Raw genomic sequence first — 11,755 nt, forward strand, 5'->3', positions numbered from 1 at the left:
CGGAAACAAGCTCTGCTGGTGCGCAGGCGCAGAAGAGCCAGGGACGGGTGAGAGAGCATGCATTTAATTACGAAGCGCTTTGCCGTTATCAATGTATTGCAGACTTACACGAGAAACTAACCGCTCCCTAGAAAACAAAATGTCGGACCAGAAGCGGCAGAAGTTGCGAGAAATTATGCACAAAATCGTCTTTTTACAGCTTGAAAACATGGTATTATGGCAGGGCAAGTTCGGGCAAGTGAGGAAAAAATTCTACTTGCCCGTCTGCCATCGCTACTTGCCCCGGGCAATCGGGCAATCGTTAGTTTCGAGCCCTGCTGTCTCATCTGCAAAAGTCTAAAAAGTCTGTGTTGACACTAGCTTGCAGCCCGTGATGCAAAAGTGAAAGATCTGGACGAGGCTCTGTCTCCAAAGAGGGGACACCATGCGTAGCCTCCTCGGGGAGAAAGACCGAGAAATGGCCGACATGCGGGAGCGGATGCACCAGCAGCTGGATGAGTATCAGGAGCTAATGGAGTTGGAAAACGCCCCCCAGGAAGATTATGAAAGCAAACTGCCCGACGCCTTGATGAAGATGGGAAGCCGGCATGAACTTCAAATTAAACTCTACATTCAAAAAGAGGTAACCATTTATCATTTGGACCTTAGAATCTGTCTCATCTGCAAAAGTCTAAAAAGTCTGTGTTGACACTAGCTTGCAGCCCGTGATGCAAAAGTGAAAGATCTGGAGGAGGCTCTGTCTCCAAAGAGGGGACACCATGCGTAGCCTCCTCGGGGAGAAAGACCGAGAAATGGCCTACATGCGGGAGCGGATGAACCAGCAGCTGGATGAGTATCAGGAGCTAATGGAGTTGGAAAACGCCCTCCAGGAAGATTATGAAAGCAAACTGCCCGACGCCTTGATGACGATGCGAAGCCAGCATGAACTTCAAATTAAACTCTACCTTCAAAAAGAGATAACTATTTATCATTTGGACCTTAGAATCTGTCTCAGCTGCAGAAGTTTAAAAAGTCTGTTGACACTAGCTTGCAGCCCGTGATGCAAAAGTGAAAGATCTGGAGGAGGCTCTGTCTCCAAAGAGGGGACACCATGCGTGGCCTCCTCGGGGAGAAAGACCAAGAAATGGCCGACATGCGGGAGCGGATGCACCAGCAGCTGGATGAGTATCAGGACCTAATGGAGTTGGAAAACGCCCCCCAGGAAGATTATGAAAGCAAACTGCCCGACGCCTTGATGAAGATGTGAAGCCAGCATGAACTTCAAATTAAACTCTACCTTCAAAAAGAGATAACCATTTATCATTTGGACCATAGAATCTGTCTCAGCTGCAAAAGTCTAAAAAGTCTGTGTTGACACTAGCTTGCAGCCCGTGATGCAAAAGTGAAAGATCTGGAGGAGGCTCTGTCTCCAAAGAGGGGACACCATGTGTAGCCTCCTCGGGGAGAAAGACCGAGAAATGGCCAACATGCGGGAGTGGATGCACCAGCAGCTGGATGAGTATCAGGAGCTCATGGAGTTAGAAAACGCCCCCCAGGACGATTATGAAAGCAAACTGCCCGACGCCTTGATGAAGATGCAAAGCCAGCATGAACTTCAAATTAAACTCTACATTCAAAAAGAGGTAACCATTTATCATTTGGACCTTAGAATCTGTCTCATCTGCAAAAGTCTAAAAAGTCTGTGTTGACACTAGCTTGCAGCCCGTGATGCAAAAGTGAAAGATCTGGAGGAGGCTCTGTTTTCAAAGAGGGGACACCATGTGTAGCCTCCTCGGGGAGAAAGACCGAGAAATGGCCGACATGCGGGAGCGGATGCACCAGCAGCTGGATGAGTATCAGGAGCTAATGGAGTTGGAAAACGCCCTCTAGTACAATTATGAAAGCAAACTGCCCGACGCCTTGACGAAGATGCGAAGCCAGCATGAACTTCAAATTAAACTCTCCATTCAAAAAGAGGTAACCATTTATCATTTGGACCTTAGAATCTGTCTCAGCTGCAAAAGTCTAAAAATCTGTGTTGACACTAGCTTGCAGCCCGTGATGCAAAAGTGAAAGATCCGGAGGAGGCTCTGTCTCCAAAGAGGGTACACCATGCGTAGCCTCCTCGGGGAGAAAGACCGAGAAATGGCCGACATGCGGGAGCGGATGAACCAGCAGCTGGATGAGTATCAGGAGCTAATGGAGTTGGAAAACGCCCTCCAGGCAGATTATGTAAGCAAACTGCCCGATGCCTTGATGAAGATGCGAAGCCAGCATGAACTTCAAATTAAACTCTACCTTCAAAAAGAGGTAACCATTTATCATTTGGACCTTAGAATCTGTCTCAGCCGCAAAAGTTTAAAAAGTCTGTGTTGACACTAGCTTGCAGCCCGTGATGCAAAAGTGAAAGATCTGGAGGAGGCTCTGTCTCCAAAGAGGGGACACCATGTGTAGCATCCTCGGGGAGAAAGACCGAGAAATGGCCGACATGCGGGAGCGGATGCACCAGCAGCTGGAGGAGTATCAGGAGCTAATGGAGTTGGAAAACGCCCCCCAGGAAGATTATGAACGCAAACTGCCCGACGCCTTGATGAAGATGCGAAGCCAGCATGAACTTCAAATTAAACTCTACATTCAAAAAGAGATAACCATTTATCATTTGGACCTTAGAATCTGTCTCAGCTGCAAAAGTCTAAAAAGTCTGTGTTGACACTAGCTTGCAGCCCGTGATGCAAAAGTGAAAGATCTGGAGGAGGCTCTGTCTCCAAAGAGGGGACACCATGTGTAGCATCCTTGGGGAGAAAGACCGAGAAATGGCCGACATGCGGGAGCGGATGCACCAGCAGCTGGAGGAGTATCAGGAGCTAATGGAGTTGGAAAACGCCCCCCAGGAAGATTATGAACGCAAACTGCCCGACGCCTTGATGGAGTTGCGAAGCCAGCATGAACTTCAAATTAAACTCTACATTCAAAAAGAGATAACCATTTATCATTTGGACCTTAGGATCTGTCTCAGCTGCAAAAGTCTAAAAAGTCTGTGTTGACACTAGCTTGCAGCCCGTGATGCAAAAGTGAAAGATCTGGAGGAGGGTCTGTCTCCAAAGAGGGAACACCATGCGTAGCCTCCTCGGGGAGAAAGACCGAGAAATGGCCGACATGCGGGAGCGGATGCACCAGCAGCTGGATGAGTATCAGGAGCTAATTGAGTTGGAAAACGCCCCCCAGGAAGTTTATGAAAGCAAACTGCCCGACGCCTTGATGAAGATGCGAAGCCAGCATGAACTTCAAATTAAACTCTACATTCAAAAAGAGGGAACCATTTATCATTTGGACCTCAGAATCTGTCTCAGCTGCAAAAGCTTAAAACGTCTGTGTTGACACTAGCTTGCAGCCCGTGATGCAAAATTGAAGGATCTGGAGGAGGCTCTGTCTCCAAAGAGGGGACACCATGTGTAGCCCCCTCGGGGAGAAAGACCGAGAAATGGCCGACATGCGGGAGCGGATGCACCAGCAGCTGGATGAGTATCAGGAGCTAATGGAGTTGGAAAACGCCCCCCAGGAAGATTATGAAAGCAAACTGCCCGACGCCTTGATGAAGATGGGAAGCCGGCATAAACTTCAAATTAAACTCTACATTCAAAAAGAGGTAACCATTTATCATTTTGACCTTAGAATCTGTCTCAGCTGCAAAAGTTTAAAAAGTCTGTGTTGACACCAGCTTGCAGCCCGTGATGCAAAAGTGAAAGATCTGGAGGAGGCTCTGTCTCCAAAGAGAGACCTCTTCGGGGAGAAAGACCGAGAAATGGTCGACATGAGGGAGCGGTTAGAGCAGAAGCTGGATAAGTATCAGGAGCTAATGGATTTCAAGCTAGCGTTGGATCTGGAGATAAGTGCCTACAGGACCTGGATGAGTATCAGGAGCTAATGGATGTCAAGCTAGCGCTGGATATGGAGATAATTGCCTACAGGTAGGTGCTTGACAGCGAGGAGGAGAGGTGTGTGTGGCTTACAAACATACCACAACTTTTCCTCTCATAGCAATTAATGTCTCCACGTTTGTCCGCACGGTACGCTCGACCACGTCGGCCAGCGGGAAGAGGAAGCGTCCCAACGACACGGACAGCGAGGCTTCGAGCTTCGCCGGAAGCGCTGTGACTCGTACTCCCATCACCCAGCAGGCCTCTGCTAGCGGGCAGGTCACCGTGGATGAGGTGGAGCAGGACGGCAAATATGTCCGACTCAGCAATAAAGGAGATGAGGTCTGTGGATGTGTCACAGTGGAACATCGCACATCTTACAAAATTTACACATTTTCCAGTAACGACTAACCTGCTGAGATCAATTTCAGCTGCACGGCACACGAGGAGCTCCAGCAGACCCGGATCCGACTGGAGTCCCTTTCGCACCCTAACCCTAACTCTAACAGGACGCCACTCAGAAGGGGAAGGAGTTCAGGACCCCAACAGCCTGGAGATCACAAACTCCGCCAGTGGCGAGCAGTGCTTGCATCCCACTACAGAGTCCCGGCACCATTCGTCACGGATGTAGACGCGCATTCCACCTTCTCGCGATGTTCCCCCTCGTACAATGGCCCGGTCCGCCCGCTAGCCGCTCCAGATGTACAGCAGAGTCCGGAATGTTGACGGTCAACCAAGTCCCAGTGAACACGAGCACACAGCAGTTACGCACTGTCCGGTTCGTAGATCTCAGCAGGCGAATGTCAACCATGTTGTTGTCCAGCGATCGAATATTCGCCAGAAGAATGGAAGGCACGGCCGGGCGAGCCGAGTTGGCTTCAGCCTCCTCGCACACCGCTTCCGACGCTCCCCAACCGGGGGAGGAATAGCAGAAGATGCTTAGATTCACATTATGATCATTCTGGAAGGACAGTGTGGTTCACTCTTGTGATGGTGGTACCACAACTGAGCCCTGCGAGCTCCATCAGCTGGTCCACACTGAAGCCGTACTCACTGAAGAGCTCCTCATCAATGCGCTGGGCTTCCTCTTGTCTGCAGAAGAAATACAAGTACCGTTTTTTTTCCATGTATAATGCGCAAAATTTAACTAATTTATTGTCCTAAAATCTGGGGTGCGCATTATACATGGGTACAAATAAATATATATATATTTTTTAATCCGGATATGATCCGGAGGCCGCCATTACAGATACGCTTTCTTCTCTGGTGTTCACTTCAAACACGCTCCATACGAACACAATGCTGTTGTATCAGACACTTGCTCGATCACCTGCTCGTTTGCTGTCACAATGTACCCTACACAAATCCGAAACATTTCTTTGCGATCGAGTTTGCTAGCGCATGCGCAGTGATACTGACCGGCAGAATAACATCCGGTTGTTCCCAAAGATTATCTAGCTGTTGGTGAGTCCGGTGGTGCGGGAGCGCAGGCTCCTGTACCTCTTCCCAGAGGGCAGATGATCAAACAAAGAGTCATATCAATATAATTTCTAGTAGTAGTGTGGTCGATTAATAAGTGGAAAGGGATGTGCAGACTACATGAATTTGTTTTCTTCAAAGTATTGTGGAACAGGATGTCCAGACAGGGAGGACATCTCAAGGCCGACGGGGAACGCGAATAACAACTCGTCGTGGTCCAGACACCTGTGCTGAGCAGGGGAAAACCCAAACGGGGAGGAGCTGGCCATCAACCATCGACCAATCACCATACAATATTTTGCATGCTTGAATATTCATATTATGTTTCTTTAAAACTGGGCAACCCAGAAGAATGTGTTGTCTTTTGATGGTCACAGAAGGCACACAAGTTTTTTGTGTTAAGGACCCGAGACCCAGGCGCCTGTATTAGCTTGCTTTGTCAGGATTACACAATTGGTCAATTCGGCCTAATTGATCTACTGGTCTTCTCTTTGACCGAACGAACTCGCAAAATTGTTAGGTGCGACATTGTGTGGATTTGGACATAACAACTCTTGTGTTAAGTGTTGATCGCAATTTGGAGTCAGATCAATAACTAAAATCCGTAGCCTAACACATTGAAAGGATTCAATGGGGAAAAAAAAGGTTCAAATAGTTGCAAGTTGCATCCTTTTTCTTTGGGAGGCGGTTCCAAGCCTTCCAGTTCAGCCCTTTCGTGATTCCACGCCCCGCGCACCACTAGTACCACGGCCCCACGTCAGATTCGGATCCAAAGTATGCAACTCGCAAAGAAGATTTCAACCTTGCCTCCTGAATTACCGTTTTTTTCCGTGGATAGTGCGCCCCCATGTATAATACGGACCCTAAAAATGGCATGCTGATGCTGAAAAAAAGCCTGTACCCATGTATAATACGCACCCAATTTTTATGAATTTTTTTTTATGATTTTTTTTTTTTTTTTTAAGTCCCAATGATCGTCACACACGCAGGGAGGCAATGGGTCCCATTTTTATAGTCTTTGGTATGGTCTTAACTAGGCTGGATGTAATCTTTTTTGTTGGCGTTGATTTCTCCGACTGCCCATAAACGCACCACCGCGCTCCGTGCGCGCACGGGAAAGAGGCGTGCGGACGTGAAAAAGCCGGCTCTGTATGGGAGAGACGTTGAAAAGGAATAAAAACAGCCTTGGAAACCAAAACTTGGTGATTTCAAGTTTCATTTCGAGGGACATTTGTCACGTCTCGTCCCCAGTTTTGCTATGTGTCTAGGTTGCCATAGTTTCTGTTCGCGTCGCCCCTCTCTTCCTGTGTCACCTCAATCGATGTAACGTGTTTTGTATTTAAGTCCTGTCTGCCCCTCGCTCACCGTCGGATCATTGCATGTGTTACTGTCATGATGTCTGTTTGCTTTCTGTTCCTGTCTTTGGTAATGTCACCCTGTCTTTTTGTTCCACGACTTTGTCGGTCAGTCCTGTTGTCGGTTTTGTTTTCTAAAAAAAAAAAAAAAAAAAAAAAATCAAAAAAAAAAATCAAAAATTTTTTGTACCCATGTATAATGCGCACCCCAGATTTTAGGACAATAAATTCGTTAAATTTTGCGCACTATACACGGAAAAAAACGGTAATATTCAGGAGACAAGGTTCAAATCAGGCAATATATGATCAATAACATTTTTGGAATTGTTCTTTTTTTTTTTTTTTTTGCAGATTAAAAAGAATGGCAACATTTTTTATTTTTTCACAAGTGGATTTAAATGGCCGATGAGGGGCATTGAACTCCAACATGTCAAGTGCTGCAATGTTCCAACTGCAGACAGAATAATAGAAAATATGAACTGTTTTTGTCTTTCAGACATTAACCCGCTCAATTATTCTCCAAAGAATAACGTAAAGCTCGAAACTAGCATCAAATAAAGTTGATCAGAGCTTGTCGCGGGTGAGAGGCGCCGCCGTGTGGTCACATAAGCAAACTACATGTTAAGATAAAAATAAAGTACAGTGCCGCACTGCACTATAGTGCAATAAAATTAAGTAAAATAAAACAAATGTAACTTAAAATGTAAAACCTGAACACATGATAAAAGCTAACTAAACCCAAACGTTGAGTTTGAGTCTTAAGTTCGAACTGGTACGTCTTCTTGAAATGACCTTAATACCTTCGTTTTGACGTCTTGCAGTAGCCGCAATGTTACACAGTTGCTAAATTCGAAAAATAGGACAAAAATGAATTCAATGATCGCTTGGGTGTAGAAATGAAACATTGCCGAAGCAGGAGTAAAACAACTCTGATAGAAAGCAAGTAAAAGTGTCAAACAGCTTAAAGATATAAAGAAAAGCGTTTGCAAAGAGTCTAAACCATATGTGTGTCAAACTCAAGGCCCGCGAGATCATTTTATATTATTGTTACTAATGGCCCGACGATATGAAGCGATGATAACACAATAAACTACAGATCCCATAATGCAGTGCTTTCGCTGCCTTGCTGAGCGTTTTTCCGCGGCAATCAGGACAAGTGCTTGTTGCTGCAAGTCATTGCGAAGCTAGCCCCTCATGATGCCGAAGAGAAAAGTTGATTCTGAAAACAAAGCCTTTAAAAAGGTTGAGTATATGTTTACTGACATTGCCGGTAAGCCCGTTTGTCTCATGTGTGGCGCTAATGTGGCTGTATTGAAAGATTTTAATCTAAGACGGCACTATGAAACAAAACATCTGGATAACCTGAAAGACCTGAATGCAGAGCAGAATGACAGAAGGTAGAAGAGTTAAAGAAAAGGTAAAGAAGAAGCTGATATTCCAGCAGACGTTTTTCACCCGTTCAAAATCACAAAGTGAAGCTGCTGTGAAAGCGAATTTTATCGTGGCAGAGGAGATCGCCAAAGCAGGTTGTTATTGCTGAAAAGCACAAATTGGTGGAGAAGAAAGATCTCAGCAACCTCAACGATAGGGGTGTAAATCGCGGGTTTTGTCACGATACGATATAATATCGATATAAAGAACTACGATACGATATTTGCCGATATCTTAAAGCCTGCTGCGATTCATTCACGATATATCGCGATATAGTCCTCTACGATCGATGTATACATTTTTTTAAATAAAAACTATAGAACAATATCCTGATTTATAACAATTCATACGCAAAATCAACAAGGTACTGCAAACTCTTTATTTAGGAAATTACAAGAGTATTGTAGTATACAAATTGCTTACTTTAACACTGAACTTTGATGTCGTGTTTTTTCTTTAAATGTGCGGCGAGATTTGTGCTCCCTGAATATTTGATCACCGCATGGCAGGATTTACAAACTGCACGTGTCTTGTTCGTTGAGCCATCTTTTCTTTGGAATCCAAAGTGCTTCCAAACGAATGACTTGAAGCCTAAAGGGGAGCCAATTTCCTCGTCTTTTTGGACACTAGCCATAGCACCAGCCCAGGAGCCGCGTACTAGTTGTCGACTCCCCTTTCACGTGCAGCAACGCCGCGCACTGCTCCCTGCTCCCGGAAAGAGGAAGCAAGCAACAATGAACTGGATTTCAAAATAAAGTCGCGTCTAATGTCCGGGGTCAAACACGGCGATATAAATCGATGTTTACCTTTAGCATCGATGCCAATAAATCGTAGAGCATTATATGGATTAATCGATGTGTATCGATGTATCGTTACACCCCTACTCAACGACCGTCTGCAGCTGGAGGTGAGCAAGCTGAGGGAGGAAACTCCACACAGGTAGGGCCAGAGTTGGAATCGAACCAGCACCCACCTAACTGTGAGGCGGACGTGCTACCCAGTGCCCCACCGAGCCGCCCTTAGGATCCATCCGTTGCAGTTTCTTTGAACCATTGCAAAGAGTGAGTTGTTTTTTTTTATGTGTATTTACAAAGGAACCTTTGTTTGACTTTGAAGAAACCTCTATGCAGTTTCTTTGATAAGTGCAATCAGGCATTGGTGTAATGCATGACACTGAGTCTTTCCTGGATCAGCAGAAGCAAGCTCGAGATGGCGACCCCAGAAAACATTCCTCAAGGTGCAAACAACGCCCTCTCCCAGGAGGTGGAAGATCTCCGCAAGCTCAACGACCTTCTGGGCATTTACGTCGACAACGCCCGTTCCCGGGAAGTGGGGAACGCCGGCTTGCGTTTGCGCATCACTGAATCCGAAACAGAGGTGTCCCGGCAGCTGACGGGCCTGAAGGCCGTTTTCGAGACGGAGCTGGCGGATGCCCGTGCGACTCTGGACTCTGAGGCCAAAGAGCGTGCACGTCTGGAGCTGGAGGTGAGCAAGCTGAGGGAGGAAATCAAGGAGCTGAAAGCAAGGTGAGGCCCGGCCATTTTATCAAAAATATGCCAACAACAAAATGGATGCTGGATATTAGTGCTGACATAATTGCTTTGCTGCTGGGGCCACACCCCAAGGAAAATCCTCCTCGTGACTAATTGCAGCTCAACATTGGACTTCCAGTTAACCATCCCATAGTCCAGGGGCGGGCAAACTTTTTGACTTGCGGGCCGAATTGGGTTCTAAATTTTGACCGGGGGGCCGAACCAGGAGCAGATGGATGTAGTGTTTGTGCGTAAAGGTCATATAAATGACATGTAAAGGTCATTGCATAAAAGCTTTTTACTTTTAGCATGGATTTTTTGAAAACAAATGCATTTATTAACAGCATTAAAAAAATATTTCACCAAAAAACTACTATCAGTGATTCTTATTAAATACGACATTGTTATGATGTATAACATTTTCCATCACTTCAGCGCCTGCAGGTCAGATTTATGAAATATGTTTATCTAATGAGGCAACATCACATCCAACGGCAAACATTCTGACCAAATACATCATCTTGAAGAATCAGTGAAAGAATACATCTAAATAAAGAAATCAATAGTATTGTTGGTTTCCCTTTTTTGCCAGTGCATCATAGTCTGGAGTAAAATTTGTTGTGGTAATTCTTAGGATAGAGCCGAGGTGTCGGTCCGTTAACCTAGATCTGTGACCGGCTTTGTTGACGTTCATGTGGCTGAACGTCACGTCGCGTACGTCGAGCCAAATTGGCCACTCTCTTTTAAACACTCGGCACTGTGTCCACCTTGCTTTTTCTTGGGCGACTCATTTTAATAGAAGGATTCCAGGGGAAGGTTTGTGGGTGGCTTTAGCGTAAAACTGTATCTGAAAACTCAGCACGCGAATTACGAGAATATTGACGTCACAGCCTACACTCAAAATTCGGCACTGATAGATGAAATGACTACGTACTACTGAGTACGCACATGTACTTGTGAGTGTGCACCGAGCTTTCTGACGGCTCCCGGGAGTAAATGCGCGGGCGGGCGGGCGCTTTCCCATCTACTGGGGAAACATAGTAATTGTAGGGAAAATGACCCCCCCAAACATTTATAATACACTTTATTCAGGTTTGGCGGGCCGGATTAAACGGCCCCGTGGGCCGGATGTGGCCCGCGGGCCGTAGTTTGCCCATGTCTGCCATAGTCGCATATCAACATAAATAGCACATTTGACTGCGTCCATCCATTTTCCATATTCCCAGTTTATTACACGATTATCATCACTATCGCTTATTTTTAATTCATGAGAAAAAAGCTGAGTCATTCTCACGTCTCACGTAGGAGTTGCGCAAGGTCAAACGCCGGCACGAGTCTCGCATGGTGGATTTTGAAAACGCCCCCCAGGAAGATTATGAAAGTAAACTGCCCGAAGCCTTGATGAAGATGCGAAGCCAGCATGAACTTCAAATTAAACTCTACCTTCAAAAAGAGGTAACCATTTATCATTTGGACCTTAGAATCTGTCTCAGCTGCAAAAGTTTAAAAAGTCTGTGTTGACACTAGCTTGCAGCCCGTGATGCAAAAGTGAAAGATCTGGAGGAGGCTCTGTCTCCAAAGAGAGACCTCCTCGGGGAGAAAGACCGAGAAATGGTCGACATGAGGGAGCGGTTGGAGCAGAAGCTGGATAAGTATCAGGAGCTAATGGATTTCAAGCTAGCGTTGGATCTGGAGATAAGTGCCTACAGGAGCTGGATGAGTATCAGGAGCTAATGGATGTCAAGCTAGCGCTGGATATGGAGATAATTGCCTACAGGTAGGTGCTTGACAGCGAGGAGGAGAGGTGTGTGTGGCTTACAAACATACCACAACTTTTCCTCTCATAGCAATTAATGTCTCCACGTTTGTCCGCACGGTACGCTCGACCACGTCGGCCAGCGGGAAGAGGAAGCGTCCCAACGACACGGACAGCGAGGCTTCGAGCTTCGCCGGAAGCGCTGTGACTCGTACTCCCATCACCCAGCAGGCCTCTGCTAGCGGGCAGGTCACCGTGGATGAGGTGGAGCAGGACGGCAAATATGTCCGACTCAGCAATAAAGGA

General features: G+C 46.3%; 1 pseudogene; it reads left to right on the forward strand.

Annotated features, from left to right (window-relative positions):
* The first annotated feature begins 9,424 nt into the window (after nucleotides 1-9,424).
* LOC133144980 (prelamin-A/C-like) lies at nucleotides 9,425-11,755 on the forward strand (annotated as a pseudogene).

Source organism: Syngnathus typhle, linkage group LG20, assembly GCF_033458585.1.
Source record: "Syngnathus typhle isolate RoL2023-S1 ecotype Sweden linkage group LG20, RoL_Styp_1.0, whole genome shotgun sequence".
Classification (NCBI taxonomy): domain Eukaryota; kingdom Metazoa; phylum Chordata; class Actinopteri; order Syngnathiformes; family Syngnathidae; genus Syngnathus; species Syngnathus typhle.